The sequence below is a fragment of the Capricornis sumatraensis genome, chromosome 17 (assembly GCF_032405125.1).
Source record: "Capricornis sumatraensis isolate serow.1 chromosome 17, serow.2, whole genome shotgun sequence".
Classification (NCBI taxonomy): Eukaryota; Metazoa; Chordata; class Mammalia; order Artiodactyla; family Bovidae; genus Capricornis; species Capricornis sumatraensis.
In genome coordinates, this window is record NC_091085.1 from 19,412,242 (window position 1) to 19,438,217 (window position 25,976).

A 25,976-nucleotide genomic window follows, 5' to 3' on the forward strand; every position below is an offset into this window, starting at 1 on the left:
AGAGTGAGCACCGAGGGAAGGGCAGTCTGAAGAACATAGTTGTCTTTGACATCTTTCCAAAGTTTCCTTGCCAAGATGCTCCTCATTCTGCTCTCCGAGGTCATCCCTTGATAACACTGGAATTCTCCCTGAGACAGACTGGTTTCTCTCAGGTGTCCCTAGGAACTGACCTCGACTCTGAATTTGCACTTCTACCTGCTCAAGTTTCCCCACAGTAAATCTGATACTTTGGGTCTCTTGTCCAGTTTTTCAGCTAAAGGTCATCATGGCAAAGACCTTATAAACTCATTTCTGATAAAGTGATCAAAGCAGATCCAATGTGTGATTTTGCTCATGTGCATTTTTAATAAGGTGGAGTTCTTTAATAGCTTAAAGTCATAAATCTCTTATGAAATGCTGGCATCAGTGCCAGGTATGGGGAGAGAGTGCAGGTATTTACAGGTGCAAATGGCCTTTCCAGATAGGCCAGAGATGCACCCACTTGCCCAGAGGTGCAAAGCAGCCTGACCGCCTAGCCTTCCTGTTGGAGAGGGCTAAGAGTAGACTGCACTGGATTCTGTCCATTTCATTCAAGCCAAGGAATAAGGCCAAGTCAAGAAAACAGCACCTGTTTGAAACGAGAGAGAGGTAGAGGAAGGAAAGAGGAAGGACATGAAGGTGGCATGTGATATAATCTACTTAACGTGAACACTTTCAATATGTATAAGCCCCAAAAGTTAAGCCTCTTATTCCATCCCTGAAGAATGAAAGGCTTCTACCCTGCCCTGCCATCCCATCAATTATAATAGCGGCATGTGTCAAAGGGTGAGAGCTGCAAAGACGATTGGGGTGAACACTATGACTTCCAAGGAAATCGAGCCCCCGAAACCACAGAGCTGATGTGTTACTCTCTATCAATACTGCTGGAATTTTACACCACTTCAGTGGTGGTTATGCTCCACCCGTGGATCTGGTTGTGGAAGGGCAGGGGTCTTCCAGGAAGAGCATGCGTCACCCTAGTTCACGTCCCGTCCTGGCTGACAAACTTGCACTCCACCTACTCCTCCAACACAACTCCATCCAAACAGAAGGCGATTCCAAGTAGGCAAAAATGGGTACTTTATCAAATATGTGTTTTTATTGAAGGGGCACCAAGAAGTGAGGGCAAATAGAAACATCTACTGAGACGGGCTTATTACTCTTCAAGAAAATGGCAAGTCCTGAGTGAAATGAAGTTGTTCTTTTTAAAAAGCACAAATATGACATTTTCTGTAGATAATTTCAGATGACAAGGGAAGAAAAACTCCTCAAAATTTGACTGTTATTTCACCACTCTGAGCAAAACAACGTGCCCAGGATGTGGTGCACGCTCTCTCTCTCTCACTCAGGTTGTTACCCATTCTTTTTTGCGGGGAGCTTTTTCTAGTTACAGCAAGCGGGGGCTACTCTCTAGTTGCCTTGAGTGCAGGCTTCCCATTGGGGTGGCTTCTCTCCTTGCGGAGTGTGAGCTCTGGGGTGCGTGGACTTTAGTATTGTGGTGCCCCGGCTTAGCTGCTCTGCCGCAGGAAGGGATCTTCCCAGACCAAGGATAGAACCCATGTCTCCTGATGCAGGCAGATTCTTATCCACTGTACCACCAGGGAAGTTCAATACTCTTGTATGATCTCTTTTTCTCATTTAACTAGGCTTGGAGAAGACGTTTACATGGTAGTGAATACGAGATCATTTTAATAACAGCATAATACTTAGCTACAATTTAGCTAATCCTCTCATTATTAAACAACTTTGTATTTTAAATTACTTGCTACAATAATAACATATATCTGAATGTGTGTATTTTCTGAATGCTTATCTGTTTCCTTAGATAAATTGCCCAATGTAGAATCACTATTTCCAACAATTTGCAAATTTAAGGCTATTTTGCTATAGCTGTTGCCAGATGTCTCTCCAGGAATACCAGTTTACACACCTTACTCAATAAATGAGAGTATCCTAAAGACTGGTGTTTCTGAAAATAATCTGACTCATTTGTAAATTTTTGTTTATTTCCCTCCCTTCCTTTGTGGTGGACAAGCTCCTGGAAGACAGGGAGAATGCCTGGTTACTATTATGTCCCTGGTATTTTTTTACCACTGAGTCACCAGGGAAGCCCATATTGGGGTTTAAGAGAAACTAAATTGTATATGCCTCAGGCCCCTATTTCACCTGGAATCCTCCTACTAACACTTACTCTCTGCCAGGTACTCTTCTATACATTTTATGAATATGAATTAATTTAATCCTTACACAGACCTTGTGAAGTTACTACAGTTGTCATCACCAATCTGTAAATGAGTTGACTGAGGCTCAGGAAAATAATTTGCTCAGGATCATGTGGTTGTGGGTCTGGGATTTGAGCCTAGAGTTCAAGGTCTTTTAACCACCCTGATTTATTTATTGCACAGATACCCCATCTGTGTACCACAGTAATCATGAGACAAATTGCTAACTTCTTTTTCATTATCTATTGATTCCTAACGAATCACCCCAAAACCTGACTGTTATTTAAATAACAATCATTTTATCTTCTGCAGTATATGTAGGTGAGAATTTGGCATGGACCTGGTTGTTTCTCATTCAGGGTCTCCCTCAAGTTGGGAGTCTGATCGTGACTAGGGCTAAAACAAACCACAGTGGGCTTATGCAGCTGGCAATCAGCTAGGCATCTCTCCTCTGTCTCTCTCTCTCTCTGGATAGTCACAGGACCACTCTCTAGTGGTCTCTCTACTCTACATGGGCGAGCTGTGCTTCCTCACAGCATGGCAGACACCTTATAGGGTGGTTAAAGACGTTTTGAGTGAGTATCCCAGCAAGCAAGGCTGAAGACTTTTATGAACCAGCCTTAGAACTCAGGCCACTTCTACTATAGTCTATTGGTCAAAACAGTCACAAAGTGGGGAATTCCCTGGTGATCTAGTGGTTAAGACTCTGCACTTTCAATGCAGGAGACTCAGGTTTGATCCCTGGACAGGGAACTAAGATCCCAGACTCCTTCCCTCAGTGGGACGTGTGTCAGAGTTACACCGCAAGAACACATGGGATGGGAAATCTTGTTGCTGCCCTCTTTCAAAAATACAATCTGTCACATCCCAAAACATTTCTTTAACCATAAAAGGTGCTTTAAAACTCATACTTCATATGGAGCTGATAATGTGTGTGCCAACGCTTTCTTATTTGTCAGCAACCCACTCTTCCTTTATTTATTTATTTATTTACCTGACTATTTGAGAAATGGAGTAATCCTGCCATATCAATAAACAAGGAAATCGCAGCCATCAGCGATTCCGGGCCAAAGGAGAACAATACTTGCTATCCGGCAGCCATTAGGCTGCAGCTGCTGCCTACAGCAATCACCGAGGATCTGGGGAAGGGGGGTGTGAAAAACGCAGGGTACTGGCCCCAAATAGCCGAGATGAATATGAAAGGAATGATTTCAATGAGCCCAGACTCTTGCATCTTCCCATTCATAGAAGAGCGCTAAATTCCTTAACTTGAGATATCTGGTTTTCCTTGCTGTTGTCCAGTTGCTAAGTTGTGTCCGACTCTCTGTGACCTCATGGACTGCAGCACACCAGGCTTCCCTGTCCTTCAGTATCTCCTGGAGTTTGCTCAAACTCATGTCCATGATGTCAGTGATGCCATCCAGTCACCTCATCCTCTGTCATCCCCTTCACCTCCTGCCTTCAATCTTTTCCAGCATCAGGGTCTTTTCCAATGAGTTGGGTCTTCAATCCCATGGACAGGTGGCTAAAGTATTGGAGCTTCAGCTTCAGCATCAGTCCTTCCAATGAATATTCAGGGTTGACTTCCTTTAGGATTGACTGGTTTGATCTTGCTGTCCAAGGGACTCTCAAGAGTCTTCTCCAGCACCACAATTAGAAAGCATCAGTTCTTTATGGTCCAGCTCTCACATCGGTACATGGCTACTAGAAAAACCATGGCTTCAACTATATGGACCTTTGTCAGCAAAGTGATGTCTCTGCTTTTTAAAACACTGTCTAGGACTGTCATATCTTTCCTTCCAAGAAGCAAGCATCTTTTAATTTCATGGATGCAGTCGCTGTCCACAGTGATTTGGGAACCCGAGAAAAGAAAATCTGTCACCGTTTTCACTTTTTCTCCTTCTATTTGCCATGAAGTAGTGGGACTGGATGCCATGATTTTAGTTTTGTGAATGAGTTTCAAGCCAGCTTTTTCACTCTCCTCTCTCAACCTCATCAAGAGGCTCTTTAGTTCCTCTTTGCTTTCCACCATAATGGTTGTATCATCTGTATGTCTGAGCTTGTTGGTTTTCCTTAATTAACAATAGTCTTTTGATGTTTAGCCTACCTGCCCCTTGTTGCAAACTTCTCCATAACCCGAATCTCTCCCTCCACAAGCCCACCCCACCGCCCACATCCTCAGAGCAATTCTCAGGGTTACTTGATATTGCTGTCTTTGGGGCTTGAAGTCCTAAAAATTCCCACCAAATAAAACATAACTCTCAATTTTTAGACTGTGACTATTTTTTAAGTTGACATATTTATTTATTTTTGGATGCACGGGATCTTCGTTGTTGCATTCAAGCTTTCTTAGATGCAGTAAGCAGAAGCTGCTCTCTAGTTGCAATGCATTAGCTTCTCACTGAGGTGGCTTTTCTTGTTGCAGAGCATGGGCTGCAGGTGCACAGGCTTCAGTGATTGCATCTCGCAGACTCTAAAGCACGGGCTCTGTAATTGGGGTGTCCGGGCTTAGTTGCTCCTCGGCATGTGGAATCTTCCCGCACCAGAGATCGAACACGTGTCTCCTGCATTAGCAGGCAAATTCTTACCACTGTGCCACCAGGGAAGGCCAACTCACTCTTCTGATTGATGCGTGAGGGCATGCATGCTCAGTAACTGCAGTTGTGTCTGACTCTTTGCAACCCTGTGGACTGTAGCCCTCCAGGCTCCTCTGTCCACCGGATTCTCCAGGCAAGAATACTGGAGTGGGTTGCCATGCCCTTCCTTCTCCAGGGCATCTTCCCAACCCAGGGATCAAACCCATGTCTCCTGCGTTGCAGGTGGATTCTGAGCCACCTGGGAAGCCCCTTCTGATTTGTAAAACGTGCTTATAAAATGGCACATGGACAGAGTATATTTACAGAATGGAGGTACAGTTTATGGCTCTGGACCAAAGTAAACTGACCAGCCTTTATATATAAATTGAGCCTGGGACCTTGGCCTCCATGCTTAGGATTTTAAAGCAGTCTGCAAGAAATGCAACTAAATGAGATACAGTTTTTCTGCTTCTAAGAAAATTATCCTTATTGCAAAACTGCTTTTTATTACATACCCAAATTAGATTCACTGTAGGTGAATTTACTGTGCCGGGCTTTCTATATAGAGTCACTGGTATTCAGGCAAGGGCTGGACTCTGGCAGCAGGCCAGCAGTAAAGGGCTGGGAGCAGAAGGGCAAAAGCAATTTGACCTCCTCCCCGTGCTGTGATGCCCACTGCATTGGCTTGACCCCTTTCAGCTGTGATTTCACTTACCAAACAAGGCCGATTTAGGAAGACGTTTGGAGGGCCAAGCAATGACTGCTAGAGGTGTCAGCCCTTTTTACTTTTTGGCTGTAGGTAAAGAAGATAAAGGTCTCCAACAGGGATACCAACTCAGAGTGATTAGGTCAGTTCTTCATGGCTTTGAGGACGTTGGATTCTTACTGTTTGTTTTATAAAGCTTGTCATTAACTTCAAACTCATGGAGTCCAAGGACACTGCATTTCTGGGTGGGTTAGTGTCTCTGGCTGATAAGTCATGACTGGCTGTCTGGGCTAAATGGTCCCCCGTGTCTTGGACATGTCTGAAACCACTCTGGTGGCTTAGGCACTGGCCCATCCTGTGGGGTGTGTGACTGTGACTTCAGAAGGAACCAGCAACCAATGTCTGTGAGTGCAGAGTACCTGTAGCACAACCAGGAAGAAACGCATGCCAGAAATCCCCAAGAGACCAAAATCTTTCCTGTCCTCCTTCAACAGAAGGATCATGAAGTCAGAGATTCCCTTAAAACCTCATTGGGTCTGATGATGAGTGAGGATTGGGTTTCATTTTTAATTGCAACCACCCCTTACCCTGGCCCAAGGCCCCCATTAGGTAATTTATCAGGCAGTGAAGTCTGAACTGACCTTTTGAACCTGAAGGCACCTGCTATCAGCTTCCTCCCACTATTAGCTATTAGTTGTCATTGTTAACTTTTGAAACAAGGTTTAAATTTTCTAAGAGTGGGAGCTGGGGGGTAGAGAAAGGACAGGGCTGCCCTTGAGAATTTTGTTGATAAGTTAAAACTGGACAGTTGAGTACCCCAAATTCCTTAGCTTATAACATTGCCAAAGCCAGTTCTTTGACACTAGGAAGTCCAGGGCCTTCCCTGGTGGCTCAGTGATAAAGAATCTGCCTGCTAATGCAGGAGACACAGATTCTCTCCCTGGGTGGGGAAGATCCCCTGGAGGAGGAAATGGCAACCCACTCCAGAATTCTTGCCTGGGAAATCCCAGGGACAAAGGAGCCTGGTTGGCTACAGTTCATGGAGTTGCAAAAATTTTTATACAACTTAGTGACTAAACAACAGCAAGGAACTCCCGAACCTGGCTTAGCTTTATTTCTAGGTATTTGCGATCATTGATTCATCTCACCTAGATTTCCTTCTCTATTGAGAAAGCCACAGAGCAGGCCCCAGCGAGCAAGGCTGGAGGTGAGCCACACTACACGGAGCTCAGCAAACAGGAATACAGCAGGATGTCTAGGCTTCAGCCACTTCCCTGGAGGTTTTCTTTTTTGCTCATGGTGATTGGATAGTTGGTCTCATATCCAGGCCTTTCCTGGGATTGTTGAGTGTGGTTATTTTCATTCGAATGAGTCTATAGAAAGTCACCAGTCTTGGGCCTACACTTACTGAATTACAGATAAATTACATCCATAAAAATCATTTCACAGCTTACCTTGGAAAGTGATAATGTAGAGTTCACCGCAATGTGTCAAAACCAGAGAGAGGAAGCATTGTGGTATTTCTATTCGTCAGTGGGATGAATATAGAGATACTGATATTTTAGCCTCTTATGAATGAAAGAGGAGTTGATTCCATCCTATGAAAAGTTCTTGTTTCGTCAGCTCTGTAAGCTGAGTTATCTCAGTCTTCACGAACCCACAGAGTAGGCTGACTACCAAAGACAGCTGAGCCACTTTTATTTTCTTTCATTTAATGGGATGCCCTGAATAACCCACATTGATCTTCATGATCATTTCTGCAAAAAAAAAAAAAAATGGTATCTGAAATCTTAGTTCCTCTTCACAACTACCAAGTAAGAATAAACTTGAGATGAATGTAAAAACTCGGGGCTTCCCTGGTAGCTCAATGGTGAGGAACATGCTTGCCAGTGCAGAAGATTCAGGTTTGATCCCTGGATCGGGAAGATCCCCTGGACAAAGAAATGGCAACCAACTCTAGTACTCCTGCCTGAAGAATCCCATGGACAGAGGAGCCAGGCAGTCTACAAACCAAGGGATCTCAAAAGAGTTGGACATGACTTAGCGCCTTAAAAACTATGATGACAACAAGTTTGCCTCACAAGCCCCACTCCTTGAATGCAGCAGTGTCTGAGAGTTTCATTTACGTTTTTGATTGTAAGACTTTTTAGAAAAGCCCAATGTCTCTGTCTGGAAAGCGTTAATTTAAAACCTGATGCCTCACAGAGGCAATGAGGTGTGTTGTGGTTTCTTCAATCATTTTCTCTATTTTTATGTGGTTAGGTAGAAAGGAAATCCCATCTTCCATGAATAAGACTCCTTAGATTAACCTTTGTCAGTTAAAATTTAAAAAAAGCACAATGTGAGAGTAATGAGCTAAGTTTTATTTGGGACAAAATGAGGACTATAGCCTGGAGACAGCTCTGAGAAATTGCTCCAAAGAGGGGGATGGTGGGGGTGGTGGGGGGTGGGGCATGCAGTTCAGTATACATGTGATTCTGGTGAAGGGGCAATCAAATATGTAATCAAACACATATTTTTGCAGAAGGTTGCTGCTTGTCATAAAAAACAGACTTCACCATGAAGGATTTAAGTGCTTTTCTAGATACAGAGAGATGCAGGAACTAGGCTCATAAGATCTTCTCCTGAAAATGTCTAACTGCATAAACTGTTCTGCCAGCTCTTCCCAGAGCACAGAGTGCTTTGTTCCTGATCTCTGCCCTGAACTCCTTTCAGGGAGTGTTGAAGGTCAGCAGCTGCACTACCTCATGATTTAATCCTTGTAGAGGCAGATGGCAAGTGCCATCTTGAAATTGGCACCTGCTTTATCCCAGTGTTGGCGAGAGGTTGTCATCAAACAAGTTCTGTTAGCAAGAGATGATGTGGTGAGTCTTTAAAAACGTTAAGAAAAAACTTAAATCCAAGACAACTAGTTTATTTGTGAATTACAAGTGAATGGCGGGTAAAGTATTTTTTTGGTCATTTTCTAGACTGGACAACAAAAAAAAATGAAGGGCTAAAATCATTGGAAACGTCTAATGATTTACTCTAGGAGCAAGTATGAAAAGCATGCATTAATAAATCTTACTCCAGCTGTATTTCCTATCTGAGTTATGCCAGTCTGCTTTTTAAGTCTGAATTTTTAAAACTTAAAAAAATGGGGGGAGCTATCTTGTCCAAATGTGCTCCTAAAACACTCAGCTAGGAAAATATATATTTATTTTTTTTAAGTAATGTCATTACCAGAAGACTTATGTCTTTCCCTTTGACAGGGAAACAGAGTGCTTATCTTCATATTTTCATAATGAAAACTCCACAAGCTCAGGCCACTCTGGCAGATTTACAACCTTTGAGCAGGAGAGCTGACAGGCATTTTAATATGAAAGGAGATATGATGTCTTTAATGTACAGTGATGTCACTTCTAACGAGGGAGAAGCTGCTTTCTGCAGCACCATCACCATAACAAGGCCGACCCGGCAGCCTCGAAGGGGACCTTCTCACCTAGAGAAAGGTCACAAACAAGACAGAAGGAGGGACTCTCCCGATTTAGGTGGAAGGGCACCCTGAGAGGTCCTGGGCACGAGCCTATTGTGAGTGTGCTTTTGCTGCGGGAAGTTGAACTGTCTAGACAGAGCTGACCTTGAGAAGGGAAAAGGTAAGGCCTGATGCTGAAAGGGTAATGAAAATCCTCCGGGGAGTGTTAGCGTGAAAGCTGGATTGCCTGTTGACCATCTTCTCCCCCGTCTCTCCTACCCGGCAGAGGTCTCATTGCTTAGAAGTGATATTGACAGCCCCTCTGTCCTTAGGAGGCTGCCTGGTTATTGTGCCTGGAGAAATGATAGTAAGCAAATGCCAGAAACTTTCAATCTTTTATTTGCAAATGAGACTTTAAAGGTGTAGCATTTGGTGTAGAAAAGACTGGCTATGGTTTTGCAAAGAGCTTTGCGCTCTCAGAGGCTGATATTCAGATGTCCTTGTCTTAAGTCCTCTAAGGCAGGGGTCCCCAACCTCCAGGATCTAATGCCTGATGATCTGAGGTGGAGCTGATGTGACAGAATGAAATGCACAATAGATGTAATGTGCCTGAATCATCCCCAAACCACCTCCCGACCCTCCACCCCCACCATCCGTGGAAAAATTGCCTTCCGTGAAATTGGTCCCTGGTGCCAAAAAGGTTGGGGACCACTGCTCTAATGAACACTGCTCCCCTCTCCTGACTGAAGGATTTTTATTAAATCATCTGAGAACTGCTACATTGCTACATCCAACATACCTGGGAAAGAGGGGAAGAGGCCTCCTGCAAGCTGCTTCCTGTGTAATTCCCAAAGCACCCTCCACCTCATCAGAGAAGAAGCTGCTGTGTGGTTATCTGGGAAAATCCTAATAATCCCCAAATGGGGAGGCTCTCACTATTCAAATAAGCTTTCATTCGTCAAGCAAAATTTCTGGAAGTCCGAGGGTTAACTTAAGAACTTAGAAGGTTCTGCCACCTCAGAGGTTAGCTGAGCATTTAAAATTTGCCGGTGCAATTAAACGTACTTCTTTTTAATTAAACATAGGCACCTTCAGCCATCTACACTCTCGATATTAAGTACCAAAGATTTATCATGTAAAAGAGCCAAATAGTAAAGGCAAGGGTCAGAATTGACCAATATCACAAAGGACTATAATTTTTTAAAATATATTCTTATCTAATTAATTTTACTGCAGTGAGGCAGTGGTTATGAGCCTGGGCAGGCAGTCCTGGGCTGGGTTCTGTCTCTGCCACTCACAAGTTATATAATTTGGAAAATGCACTGAATTTCCTTTGCCTCAGTATCATTATATGTGAAACGGGAATAATTGCTTTACCTACCTCACAGTTTTTATAAGAATTAATTGAGATAGTCAATGAAAACCACTTGCCACTATATCTAAAGCATGGTTAAACACAATAAATGCTAACCTCTAACACTACTACTATATTATTAAATAATTAAATTAAATATTAGTTCTAATCAATTTTATTTGCTTGTTAGATAATGAAATAAATTGTTTAAATATGTATCACAACTAAAATAAGATAATATAATATTTATCTTAATTAAAATAAGATTAATATCCATATTAGTCACGTGTCTTGAACTAAAATCTGACTTGTAATACTTCAGAATATACAAAATTAACTTATGTGTATAGTTTGTAATGGAAATTTTCTTCTTCACGTCTTTTTCTTTGAGCTCTAAATTACTGCACATGACTGTAGGTCCATGGACTACTGATCCTTGAATGACAAATTTGACATAAAAATGTGCACTCATTCAAATATTAATTGTGGCTACTACAGCATATACTTGACCTCCCACCCATATGCTCCTCTAACCCAGTGGCTCTCAAACTCTGATGTGGACAAGAGAGTCAGAGGAGTCTCTTGAGAGGATGGACTTTTGGAAGGATGTGTAGTTTGCTCACTCTTTCTTGGTAAGACTTACATTGTCTTCTGCTTAGGAGGTAACTTCAACTCTAGAGAATTGAAGTGGGCCAGGTGAAGGCCAAGAGACAAGGCAGATGATTTCCCAGGCCACCTCTTTCCTGTGATCTAAGGGAAAGAGATGAATGAGTTCTTGATCTTTCACTGAAGCAGGAGAAGAAGTGAGGACGTGGCTGGAACCTTGGCACAATATTCACGGCTGTGCATGTGGCTGGAGCATCTTTTGTTGCTGTCTCTTAGCTTTTAAGTAGGATGGGAGATAGTGGGTAAGATTTCAGATTTGGTCAAGGCATGAGAAGCAAACAGTATCTTTGGGGCAGCAAGGTCATACTGTACTACAGGAGCTCTTAGATTTGGACCCTGGCTCACTCTGGCAGAACGCAAGAGCTCCTGGCATACATACCATACCAGTTCTTACTTTTCATGTGTATTATTTCCATTTTCTCTTTTTTTTATCAGCTGAGTATGTGTATATACACACCAGAAGTATTTTGCAATATTGCCAGGCATGGTTGGCAGCCTTTATTAGTAAAATATCGAGTCAAAACTTTCACTAAGCTTTATTAACATAAATAAAGCAGATGTCATCATAGCCATCCACAAAACAAGAAAAAGGCTGACCAAACAGAAAATCAACAACTGTTCTTAGATCCATCAGAGAATTGAGGTCACAAGGAATACCTCTGCCCCCAAAGTTGGAAAAGACAGACAAACAGATACAGAGAATCACAGCTACTGGAGCAGAAGGCTTTGTGGAACCAGTGACAGAGTCAGAGAACCTAAACTGTAATTAAATAATTGCTGAAGTCTCAGAGTGAGCAAGTTTGAGAGTTAAAAAATGCCAGGGGTGCCCCTTCTTAGGTGGTCTCTATGCTTTGGAGAGTTTCACCTGTGGGGGACCTGCCAGTTCTCACACTGAAGAGCTGAGAAAAATCCCTTTGTGCTTCTGCCAGGGCAAGGGCAATGTAGCCATTTTGAAACTGTCCAGAACGCCTTGTTCTTGATAAGACCTGCCCTCAGGGAAACTATTTTACAAAATCCTAAACAACATGGGTTTTACCAGAGCCTAATGACCTTGGCGTTCTCAAGGCAAGAATATTGAAGTGGTTTGCCATTCCCTTCTCCAGTGGACCACATTCTGTCAGACCTCTTTACCAAGACCCGCCTGTCTTGGGTGGCCCCACATGGCATGGCTTAGTTTCCTTGAGTTAGACAAGGCTGTGGTCCGAGTGTGATTAGATTGACTAGTTCTTTGTGATTGTGGTTTCAGTGTGTCTGCCCTCTGATGCCCTCTTGCAACACCTACTGTCTGACTTGGGTTTCTCTTACCTTGGATCACAATAAACTGTGGAAAATTCTTAAAGAGATGGGAATACCAGCCACCTGACCTGCTTCTTGAGAAACCTATATGCAGATCAGGAAGTAACAGTTAGAACTGGACATGGAACAACAGACTGGTTCCAAATAGGAAAAGGAGTATGTCAAGGCTGTGAATTGTCACCCTGCTTATTTAACTTATATGCAGAGTACATCATGAGAAATGCTGGGTTGGAAGAAGCACAAGCTGGAATCAAGATTGCCGGGAGAAATATCAAGAACCTCAGATATGCAGTTGACACCACCCTTATGGCAGAAAGTGAAGAGGAACTAAAAAGCCTCTTGATGAAAGTCAGAGAGGAGAGTGAAAAAGTTGGCTTAAAGCTCAACATTCAGAAAATGAAGATCATGGCATCTGGTCCCATCACTTCATGGGAAATAGATGAGGAAACAGTGGAAACAGTGTCAGACTTTATTTTTGGGGGCTCCAAAATCACTGCAGATGGTGATTGCAGCCATGAAATTAAAAGACGCTTACTCCTTGGAAGAAAAGTTATGACCAACCTACATAGCATATTCAAAAGCAGAGACATTACTTTGCCAATAAAGGTCCATCTAGTCAAGGCTATGGTTTTTCCAGTAGTCATGTATGGATGTGAGAGCTGGACTGTGAAGAAAGCTGAGCGCCGAAGAATTGATGCTTTTGAAGTGTGGTGTTGGAGAAGACTCTGGAGAATCCCTTGGACTGCAAGGAGATCCAACCAGTCCATTCTGAAGGAGATCAGTCCTGGGTGTTCTTTGGAAGGAATGATGCTAAAGCTGAAACTCCAGTACTTTGGCCACCTCATGCAAAGAGTTGACTCATTGGAAAAGACTTTGATGCTGGGAGGGATTGGGGGCAGGAGGAGAAGGGGACGTCAGAGGATGAGATGGCTGGATGGCATCACTGACCTGATGGACATGGGTTTGAGTGAACTCCAGGAGTCAGTGATGGACAGGGAGGCCTGGCGTGCTGCAATTCATGGGGTCGCAAAGAGTCGGAGCAACTGAACTGAACTGAACTGAACTGAAGGAAAGAATCAGTGAGCTTGAAGACATGTCAGTAGAAACTTCTAAAACTGAAATACAAGAAGGGAAAATAGTGGGAAAGAACAGAATATCTAAAAACTGTGGGATGATTACAAAAGGTGTGAATGTCAAGCATTAGTCACCATGGTGAAAGGAGAATAAACTCCCCTGACCTCATGTGTCCTTAAGGTAACATCCCTCCTGTGCTGTTATTGCCCGTTGTGTTCAACTCTATGCGACCCCATAGACAGCAGCCTACCAGGCTCCCCCGTCCCTGGGATTCTCCAGGCAAGAACACTGGAGTGGGTTGCCATTTCCTTCCCCAATGCATGAAAGTGAAAAGTGAAAGTGAAGTTGCTCAGTCGTGTCTGACTCTTCATAACCTCATGGACTGCAGCCCACTAGGCTCCTCCGCCCATGGGATTTTCCAGGCAAGAGTACTGGAGTGGGGTGCCATTGCCTTCTCCGTCCCAAAAGAATAGAAGTAATTCATTACATGGTGAGTTTGGGAGAAGGAATTAAGTACACCAGTTCTTTACATATTCTACACTTTTCTACTGTGCAAAAAGATGGCCTGTCTCAATTGGCAATACTGTATTTTCCCACTTTTGCTAGGTGGGTAAATTTTATTCTGATAGAATTATCCAGAAACTTATTTTTGTTTTACTTTGTTTTAGCATAAGTTTCCTAGCAAACAGAACCTGAGATGAAACCTACAAGCTAACTTCTACTGGGAAGGGATAAAATCCCAGAGCAAATGGAATGAGGGAAAACATGTAAGGAAGGGAAGAATGGAGAACAAACATAAAGTGGTAGGTGTATTACCAAACTGGCCACGGCTTTACCAAAAAATTAAAGCATAATTAGTTACCTTGTCACTTGTCACAAGCTGTATGGACCCATTGTCTCAGAAAAGCTCTTTGGTGGGAGAAGGGATAAAAATTATTTGCCAGTTAACCCCTTCCCACTCTGTAGACTGTTTCGTATTGGTCACAGTTTGCTCCAGATGGCGTGTGCTCCCTTACACTTCCGGGTTGTATCACTCAAATTTCCAGGCAGCTGATGGGGAAGTCAGATCCACATCCACTGGGTGAGAGAAGTCAGCTCATCACTGAGTCCTGTCCCTTAGTCCTAGGGACCAGAGCTGCTACGGCTTTCACTGTGATTTCTTGGAGGAGTAGTGTCAGAGCCTTAGAGGCATGCCGCTATGGAAGACACCACATCTGGCACAGTAGCTGGGCTCTATAGTTAAATGTGCAGTGGTTCACTACCATGCCCTGTGATCTCTCTGATTTTCACAGAAGCCAGAGAGTTCACTCAAAAGAGAATATTATGGGAACCTCTTCAACTTTAACAATGGTGTTAATCTCGGTCATTCTTCAAGGAGGGTGGTATTACTCCTGCAAATGGCAAGAGATCAAGGAGTTTCAGGAGCTAACACACAGCCAGTGGTTGTTAATCAGGGGCGATTTTGCCCTCCTAGCAAATAAGGAAGATCCCTTGGAGAAGAAAATGGCAACCTGCACCAGTATTCTTGCCCAGGAAATCCCAAGGACAGAGGGGCCTGGCAGGCTACAGTCTATGGGGATCCCAAAGAGTCAGACACAACTTTGCAACTAAACAACAACAGCAACAAGGGGATATTTGGCAATGTCTGGAAATGGTTTAGGTTGTCACAACTAGAAGGTGTTACTGGCATCTAGTGGGGGGAGGAAAGAGATGCTGTTGAGCTTCCTAAAGGCCCAGGAAATGTCCCACAACAGAGAACTGTCTGGTTCCAAATGGCAATAGGGCTGAGTTTAGACCTTGCTACCACAGTGACCCCAAATCCACAGGACAGGTAATGGATTTGAGGATACTGCCAGAAGCTAAGTATCTCTGTCTTGATTACACATTCGAGAACCAAGGAGATAATCACAAAGCAAGTATCCAAAACCACTGACCCACAATTGGATGGACTTGGTCTCTGTAAGCCTCTGTTTTAATCAGAAGACTGTGTTGGTGATTCAGACCTCCTGCTATCAGTAACATCTCATACACTGTAACTAACAGCCCTTAAAAGCCTAGGTTTGACTCTTACCCTGGCATACAGTTAGCTACCCAGTCAAATTGCCTCAGTTCTCTTCCAGAGAAGGATCAGAGGAAAAATTATTGTTTGTATTTTCAGTGGCATTAGAGGGTCCTTCCTCAAGGGGATCCATCCATCAGTCCTTCGGTCAATGGGCTCTGGGTTTGTTACCTGGCTTAGATCTAGAAACTCAGTGATAGAGTACAGTTTTTCATCATGGGAGGCAATGATGGCATTTTCCTCAACAATTCTTGATTTTTAAAAATTATTTAAATCAAATATCACCCTAATCAACTTCCCTAGGTGGTATATCCCTGAAAGCAGGCACCCTCGCTCGTATGAAGGCCTTTCTGCTTTTAACATTACTTGGGGATCACTTACCTTTGATGGTAAAGCACTACCACTCGGGTTTTGAAAGTCCAGATACCTTTTACCACCGTGGATTAGAGGGAGCCCAATTCCATAGCAGCATCTTCCACTGTGATCCCTGGCCTACAGAAGGCAGCCACCACTGAGCTTCTCAAAGATGCTGGTACCGCTCCCTCCGGTTCCATCATTCCTACCATCTCCCTTCAGGCCTGGGAAACATAGTCAGGGGGTAATTCTTAGAAAGTGAATCCACTGTTACATGCCCACCTTCCTGAGGTTTCTGACTCCTTTATCTAAACTATGTCAAGGAAGTTCCAGCATCACCCCATCCTCTCCTCTGGCCATTGCAGTGACCAGGCTGGAAGGAGCTGTTGCAGCAGCGAACAAGAACCAGCTCCAGGGGTCCTCACCAGAACCCTGAATCCTGAATCACAGGTAAGTGCCTGTGGCAGTCCATTCTCACCCATCCAGCCTCCGTCTGCCTCCTCTGGGCAAAGCATCTCAAGACCCACACTCATGGTATTCCCACAGTTCCTGCCAGGTCACATCGTCAAGCTTGACCTTTCCTTGGGCAAACAGGCTATTTCTTCCCCAGCAGGGTTTGTACTTCCTCTTGTATCATTATTTGCATGGGGGCAGGGAAGGGGGTCAGAGTGGGTCTTGAGAAAAACTAGAGAATGAGCATCATTTGGGGAGGCACCTGCTTCTGGTGACGTCACTGCGTGCCCTCCAGGCGAGGGGGATTCTTCATCTCTGACTGGGAGAAACAGGCTGTTTCTGCCAGCCAGGGAGAGTCAGGTTTGTCTGCATCAATGTCTCCATGCAAGGGTTCAGTTTGCCACTCTTTCCTTATCAAAGTCCTGACCTTGACCTAGACGCATGTTGAGGCTATACTCTTAGTTTTCTTTACAGCTCTGCCACCCGGAACTGATTTTCAGTACAGATACCTTTCAATGGCACAACATGCCAGTCTCATTTAAAGCAACTCTCAAGGTCCGTTGACTTTCAGAGCACGACTTAAGTTGGTAACAGGTGCCCCGAGACTATCATTTTATCAAAACCTCAGATTCCTTGAAATCAGCCACCCCTACACCACAATCGTTGCCGCTTCCTTATCAAATATGGTAGCGCCGTGATATTCCCAAGTTTAGCCATTCACTTGTACTTCATCCCAGTTAACCATGGGTGAATGAGTTGGTTACTGTAATGCCACTTCAAAGGGCTCTTACCATTTCACCTACCTGATTGATTTCAGACAGCCAAATACAGAATCAATTCCAAAATCTCATTCTGAGGGTCTTTCAAGGACACTTCTGCTAACTTTCTCTGTGAACAAAGCCTGAGGCAATAAATAAGTGCTTCATTTATTGGTACTGTAATCCCAAGACAGTGAGAGTCAAAAAGCGAAGTGAAGCAGAGAAGGAAGAGCAGCAAATACACGGCAGGCGGTCCATAAGTGAACTGGCCACAGCTTTGTGGGAAAGCACAGCCAATCATTTGATCTTAGGAGAAGCAGCCACGTTAGGAAACACCTCTAAGAACAGTCCATTGAGGGGAATGTTCCCGTTTTCTATTGCTACCTAACAGGCTAGTGAGAGAACCTCGTGCCTTAAATTAATCGTTTTCTTTTCCCCCACTTTTATGAGGAATCTGGGAAGGATGGGACAGAGTGGTTCATCTCTAGTCCATGTGATATCAGCTCTGGTGGCTGAGATAGACAATCCATTGTCAAGATGGCATCTCCACTCATGGCTGAGATAGCCGGTAGTTGATGTGAGCTCTTGGCTGAGAGCTCAGCTGGGGGTACTGGCACATGGATTCTCCATGTGGTTTGGGCTCCTCTCAGCGTTGTGGTATTTAGAGTGACCATCTCAAGAAAAGGCACTCCAGGGGAACAAGGCAGAAGTTGTAAGACTTCTTACGATGTCCAAGAATGCTGCTTCCACTACATTCCATTAATTAAGCAAGTCCCCAAGGCCAGTGTCAATTCAAGGGGAAGGGAAATTAAACTCTACCTCTCAATGGAAAGAGTAATAAGAATATGCCACCATCGTTAGTTTACCACAGTCCACAGGCCAGGAAAGAGGGCCGCCAGCAAATATAAGATGTTACATGACTGAGCGGGCCAGCATTATATGAGAACACACAGCCAGTTATTTGAACATTTCAGTCCCAAATAGGATGTTAGGAAAAAACCGCCTCAGAATGGTCTACTGAGAAGAAAGAAGACTTATCTGCTGGCTCCTCACCCCTGTGCTGGGTGTTGCCTTTCACTGTCAAAGTTTGCCATATAAGTTGGCAACTTCTACATTTCTGAGTGGTGTCACTTGCCCTTCTTCTTCCCAGGAGGCTGCTGGGGAAGCCATATTCCATAATCCACTATGTGGCCCTTCATCTGAGTCTGGAAGTAAGTGGGATGATCGACTCAGCACCTACAATCCTTGATGGGAAAGCTGCTGTAGCTCTTGACAGTGGTAGGTAGGGTGGGTCACTCTATAGCCAGACTGTAACCTGTGTGTGTGGAGAAGGCAATGGCACCCCACTCCAGTACTCTTGCCTGGAAAATCCCATGGACAGAGGAGCCTGGGAGGCTGCAGTTCATGGGGTTGCTAAGAGTCGGACACGGCTGAAGCGACTTCGCAGCAGCAGCAGCAGCAGCAGCAACCTGTGTGTGTGTGCGGGGTTGTGGGGTGGGGAGGGGGGAAGTGGAAAGATAACTAGTAGTGTTTAGAAATTGGTGCTGGTTAACTTAGGTGACAGTGATGGTGAGTAAGACTCTCCAAAGAGAGCAAATGAGGCTGAGTGAGACTGGGGAAATCTATAAATTTGGTCCAGTGCACACATTTAAGCATTGCCATTCAGTGCAACTTTCACAAGTAATCAAGTAATAAAAGATATGCTTTTCTATCCATCTAAGGTCTCTCGTGGTTGATTTAGAACCATCTGTGCCTCTCTCAACTGGTTCCAAACTTGGGAGGGGTAGTTGGATATTTCCTGTTGCCTCTCCAGACCTCCTACCCACATTCATCCACCTGTCTGAGCTCTGGGAGGCTGCCTTTATAGACTCTATAGAAGTTTCTGGCTTTCAGTTGGTTTAGCCAATAGGACGCACCAAAGGTGAGGTCAGAGGATAAGACTGGAGTAAGGTTGCACTGCTGGCTGTGTCCCTTTAACAAAGAGCACAGCTCACACCAAACGATCTTCTACAACAACTCTCATATGACTCCAAAGCCACCTCCTCCCTTGTCCTGTCTGGCCCAGGAGCTCACCTCTGCTGCTGATCCTGGGATACCCACCACTCTTTGTAGGTTTCCTTTAACACAGCCCACACATTTGGAGACCTGGGTTTGATCCTTGTGTCCAGACGATCCCCTGGAGAAGGGAATGGCAAGCCACTCCAGTACTCTTGCCTGGAGAATTCCATGGACAGGGGAGCCTAGCAGGCTACAGTCTATCGGGGTCGCAAAGAGTCAGACACAACTGAGCAACTTTCACTTCACGTCTTCACACATTTGTAAAGTGTCTGTTTTAATTTGTTTTATTTTGGGGTGCACTGGGTACTCGTTGCTGCGGGCTTTCTCTCGGTGTAGCAAAGCAGGAGCTACTCTCTGGCAGTGCTGCCTGGCTTTCCATTGCAGCGGCTTCTCTTATGGCAGAGCGTGAGTTCTAGAGCATGGGCTCAGGAGCTGTGCATGGGCTTAGTCGCTCTACAGCACGTGGGATCCTCTGGGACCAGGGATCCAACCCATGTCCCCTGCATTGGCATGCCCTCCCAACCACTGGACCACCAGGGAAGCCCAAAGTGTCCTTTTTAAACCTCTCTTTAATTAAAGCCTTGAGTGTGTCTTCTGTTTCCTATGGGTATCCTAACTAATACAGGTGGGGACAGGAGTGTAGTTAATTATCACGCCTAGATCCGCAAAGTAAGCCCTACTAATGGTTAGTTATCACTAGCAAATACTCTTTAGTTATATATTAAAATAAAAGTTTTATTATTGGTTCATTGTGCTCCTATAAGTAGCAAATAAAGGACTTCAGTTTTTAATCAGTCTGAGGCTTATCAGGAGAGCCCCTAGGGCTCAACCAGACTATTACTGGGATGGAGTGAAATGCCAGCCCATTCTCAGGGGAAATAGATGAAGCTCTCATTTCCTACTATCTGCGAGATAAGAATTGGAAGTAGAGAGCTAATGAAAACAGCTAATTTACTCTTTTTGGGAAATTAGGCAAGGCCCAACATTGATTTTATTTAGGCAAAAGGAATGTTACTAAGTGGCAAATATCCATGAATACTTTTGTCTGAATATGATTCATCCAATTATAACTTTAGAGATGTGAGTTCAATCAGTGGCTACTTGCCATGTGTGGCCATTTAAATGTGAATTCACTAAGGTTAAATAAAATTTAAAATCAGCTTCTCAGTCACGCTAGCCACACTGAAAGTGCTCAGGAGTCCTGGATGACCAGGGTTACAGTACTGACAGCACAGATACAGAACTTTGCCATCATCGCAGAACAAGGATAGCATGCTCTCAAGAACTAAGTTAGAACTGGACATGGAACAACAGACTGGTTCCAATAGGAAAAGGAGTACGTCGAGGCTGTATATTGTCACCCTACTTATTTAACTTATATGCAGAGTACATCATGAGAAACGCTGGACTGGAAGAAACACAAGCTGGAATCAAGATTGCCAGGAGAAATATCAAGAACCTCAGATATGCAAATGACACCACCCTTATGGCAGAAAGTGAAGAGGAACTCAAAAGCCTCTTGATGAAAGTGAAAGAGGAGAGTGAAAAAGTTGGCTTAAAGCTCAACATTCAGAAAACGAAGATCATGGCATCTGGTCCCATCACTCCATGGGAAATAGATGGAGAAACAGTGGAAACAGTGTCAGACTTTATTTTTGGGGGCTCCAAAATCACTGCAGATGGTGATTGCAGCCATGAAATTAAAAGATGCTTACTCCTTGGAAGAAAAGTTATGACCAACCTAGATAGCATATTCAAAAGCAGAGACATTACTTTGCCAACTAAGGTCCATCTAGTCAAGGCTATGGTTTTTCCAGCAGTCATGCATGGATGTGAGGGTTGGACTCTGAAGAAGGCTGAGCGCCGAAGAATTGATGCTTTTGAACTGTGGTGTTGGAGAAGACTCTTGAGAGTCCCTTGGACTGCAAGGAGATCCAACCAGTCCATTCTGAAGGAGATCAACCCTGGGATTTCTTTGGAAGGAATGATGCTAAAGCTGAAGCTCCAGTACTTTGGCCACCTCATGCAAAGAGTTGACTCATTGGAAAAGACTTTGATGCTGGGAGGGATTGGGGGCAGGAGGAGAAGGGGACGACCAAGGATGAGATGGCTGAATGGTATCACTGACTCGATGAAGGTGAGTCTGAGTGAACTCTGGGAGATGGTGATGGACAGGGAGGCCTGGCGTGCTGCGATTCATGGGGTCTCAAAGAGTCGGACACGACTGAGCAACTGAACTGAACTGAAGAACTAAGCCTACCTTTCTCTGTTGCATTTTTTTAAAAACTACCATATTTATTGAACTTTGGGGGCACTCAGTCATCAGATGTCTGAGAACCTGAGCACTTTATTAAGTGTGTATTATATTACTTGGAGAAGTAAAAAGAGTTGTGAACCTTTGGAGGAGAAAAGACTTTGAGTTACTTCAGAAATTTTTAAAGGATGCATTTTAATTCTGTTAAATTTATTAAACAAAATAGTGAAATAGTATATTCACCCTAATTGAATAAAATATGTGTGCTTTCTTTTCCTCAGATACTGGGATCAGCATTATAGCAACTTAATTGATTTTAAAATAAAAAATCTTATAAGCCTTGTATAAAAGATTCAGAATTATTTTTGGTTTTAACATATGGAAAAGGAAAGTACTTATTAAATAAAAATGTGAAAAGAAATTAAAAAGACATACACCCACTCCCTCCAAGTTAGGTAAAGAAAAATTAACATTTTGGGTACTCACACTTGAAATCTATTTGAAAAAAAAGAGACAAAATTAATCATGAAGCATTCCAGCCATAATAAGATCTACAATAGCTAGGATATGAGAATGGGTTGGGTAGACAAATAAATCCAAATAAATAGTAAGTAGAACTTAGATAAGAGGTCTTTATTTTTTTTGCATGTCAGTGTTCATCCTTTATATATTTTGAGATAAAGCCAGCTTGCAATTTTTGCTTTGAAATTCTCAGAGTAGCCAGGGTTTTCTTAGAAGGGTTGTCATCATGGTTGGTTGTACTACCTTCTCCTGGAAAATATGTTAAATGCCAGACCACATAGATGAGCACTGAAAGTACGCTATTGACTATTTTAAATTGGCATGCTGTTCTGCTGGAAGAAAAACAAAACTGAGGGACATGGAAATAAGGCGAATTTAGGTCATCTTGGCTGTAAGTAGACTAAGATCGGTCAGTCTAGTAAGTTGCCAAGATTTGCAAAGAATTTTTTTAAGCCATACTTTTTCTTTCTTATTACCAAAATAATTCATATTCATTGTAGACATGTTAGAAAACACAAGCAGATAGAAGAATATGACAATGACCCATTTATTCTCCCTAGAGATAAACTCTATTAATAGTTTGGGATGCATCCTTCCAGAATTCGTGTTTCCTTGTATGGGAAAATATACTAGTTTCACCACTTGAGGGTGTCAAGGTGAAACTTTTAATTTGTAATCTGCTCTTTTTCATATTACAACATCTTGTATCATTGGAAATTTTTAAAACACTTTTTTTTTTTTTTTAAGAGCGGCAGGAACTCTTCTGATCTGTGAAATCCACTTTAGTAGTATTAAGTATCCCATTTCCCCAGGTCAGTCAACTGTCTGATTCAGACTATTTGATTTAGTGATTCCCTAAACAGTCAGCTCTCAATTTTCCATGATCAGAAACAAATGACCAAAAAAGAATTTTTTTTTTTTTACATCAATAATACTCCCTACTTTTCTGCTTCCCAAACCTCTTTTGAAGACTGTCAATGCCTTTGCAAATCCAACAGGGACACATCCACATATCCAAGAAAGGCAGAGGAGTTTTCTTTAAGTTACTCCGGAGCAACTAAGAAAGCTTTAGCGCTTCATCTTCAATGTGTAACATCGTCTGAGATGAGAGTTGTGACATTACCAGGAGTCAGCAAGGAGCCACTTGGTGTGGACCGCAAGAGTCACGTCATCACTTTGTGTTTGAAGACCATCCTTCCGGAGGCCGTGGAAGCAGTGAGGAGGCTATCGTTACAGACAGAGGGAACGTGGCGGGCAGAGGGGAGGCAGAAGCCACTCAGGTGAAGATGAGGGCGCGGTGCGGCCCGCAGGGCCTTCTGGGAAAGCAGAAGGAAGTAAACTGGTAAATCGAGAGCCACGAGGGGACAGAGAGTCCACGTGGTCCTGTAGGTCTTTCTTCATTTTTTTTGGACAACTCAGGTACCAGCTATGAAAGAAGATAAGAAAAATAACATAAGAAGAAACACTTTGGATCAAGCAAAATAATGTCAGTTTTGATTATGTTACCTTTGAATTGCGTGGGACATATCTCAGTGTAAGACACAGTTGGAAACACCATTCTGAAACTTGGGCTCTGGCCTCAGAATGCAGACTTAGGGCTGGGTTTTCCCTGTTTGTGCAGGACTTCGCAGGGTCTTTAGTTTGACAACACAGCTTGCAAATTTCCAAGAACATGCGATCTATAGCTGGCATTTCTCTACCTTATTTGTACATGGAATCTAGTGTTCCTTGAAACGTTATTTTGGAGGCATCGGTGTGCTCAGTCACTGCCCAGTCACTGAAGGCTGGGCATCGATCAGATCGCCAAAGAGACAGTGTCGCACAGGAAGAAAAGAGGGCTGAGGATGAGACTTGGGAGCCTCTAAGACATGCCACATCCAAAGAGTGCAAGGAGGACACGCAGTGCCTCATTTTGATTCCTTATTTTAATTTTCTATTCCCATGAAAGCTACGCTGCCTCAGAACAAAATATCATGTCTAAAGTTTCACCATTTCATAGGTATATTATGTGCTTTTCACAGTTCTGTGTCCATTCATACATTTATAAAATTTCTTTTAACTCTTAAAAACTGTACCCCCAATTCAGATGGTTACTGGAGAACATCAACATTTAAAAGGGACCCAGCAGAAGGAGAGACTGGCAGGAGGCTTGTGGGGAAGAACCCCAGCGGTCAGGAGGGAGGTCTTGCTTGGAAGCTGTGATGGTTGATTTTGAGTCAACTTGGCAAGGCTGTGACGCCATTATTTGGTCAAACACTAGTCTAAATGTTGCCCAAAAGGCATTCTGTAGATGTGACTTATCTTTACAATCCTTAAGCAAAGGCAATCGATCACCCTGGATAACATAAATAGATCTCAATCAGTTTTTTAAAGGCCTTCCTTAAAAGCAAAGACTAACATTTCCTAAACAAGAAGACTAATGCAGAAGTCCTGCCTGAGTTTCCAGTTTGCCTGTCCTACGAATTTCAGGCTTGCCAGCCCCACAGTCTTGTGAGCCGACTCCTTAAAATAAAATTTTCCCTTCTTCCCTCCCTGACTGATACAGAAGCTGAGTGAGGAGAATATTTCAAAGAGGTTATGACCAGGACTATCCAACTGTCTGATGCCCTAAGAAGTCAAGATAAGGAGCAAAAGAAATGTCATCCAACTGAATGGACATTTACATTTTTCCTGTGTCTTTTTTTGGAGGTGGGATACCGCCTGCCAGTGCAGGAGACATAAGAGACGAGGGTTCAGTTCCTGGATTTGAGATGATTTCCCCTGGAGTAGGAAATGGCACCCTACCCCAATATTCTTATTTGGAGAATTTCACAGACAGCAGAGCATGGCAAGCTACAGTTCACAGGAGTCGCAGACTCAGACACAACTGAAGTAATTTAGCACACATGCAGCATGGATAGAAGAAAATCAGTTTATTTCTCTTTAAAAAAGTTTTCATTAGGGTATAGTATAGTGGCTTTATAATATTGTGTTAGTTTCTAGTGAAACTAGACATTTTAGAAACTAGACAGCTTAGACGTATTCATATTCCCGATAGTATTAATAGAGGTGTTTTTTGAGAAGTATTTCAAGCCAATATTAACACCTTTACACTTTGATCATTGTCACGTCTTGTTCTTAGGATGGCAAATGGAAATGCTGTACTCCCGGGAGTGTGTTCCTGACAGGAGTTATTCTTCTCTGTAATCCTGATAGTTCTTAGTAAGGTCAAAGATTGTGAAACAGAGTTATCTTGGACCCAATCTTCTCTTTCATCCCCTGTAGCTAGAGAGATAGAGTCACCATTTCCTCCTTCTTGCTCAGATCTGTCTTGCTTTGTTTGATTCTCTTTTGCTCCCATTGGCATCGCTGGTTCAACCTTACCTTCACCCCTCGCCTCCGAAGCTTTGAGGCTAAGCAGAACTTGAGGGCTGGGGGACAGTGTGGGTACCCACGGGGACCTGAAGAACCTCCTGGGGAAAATGGCTCTAAGGGAGGAAACAGCAGTGCAGAGTGGCTTAGGGTCAGCCCCTTGGGTTCAGACGGAGGGAGCCCCGTGGACATTCTGGTGTCATTTCCCCTGCATCGTCACACTGGTGCCCACGTCTTCGGGAGAGAAAAGACTGCAAAGGTCTTTTCCACCACCCTTTGGAGGCTCTGTAAATCCAAAGCAAACCTCGGCTTTGGGAAAATGCAGTCAAAGAATGTAGAAAGTGGTATGAATCAAGGCTGGCCAGTTGATTATAGCACACAGAAGCTCAGCTTGTGTGGACTTCAAGCAATGGTGTGCTAACAAATATATTTGAGCAACCGGCTCGCTGGAAAATATAAAAGTAAAAGCCACAATGTGCAGAACTTGCTAATTTTCAGGGTGTAAACATTCCCGTCGTGGCCAGTTTCAAGCTGCAAATATGATGTCGTTAACCACGGAGCTGGGAGAAGATGCAGAAACACCCCCTCCCCACCCCCCACACATAATAATTTCAGTTACAGATTCGATCAATCCATCCATCCATCCATCATGCTCAGTCGTGTCCAACTCTTTGCAACCCTATGGACTGTAACCCATCAGGTTCCTTGTCCATGGGATTTTCCAGGCAAGAATACTGGAGTAGGTTGTCATTTACAGATTCAATAGAGGCAGGTAAATGTTAAGCTCATAGTAAAATAATG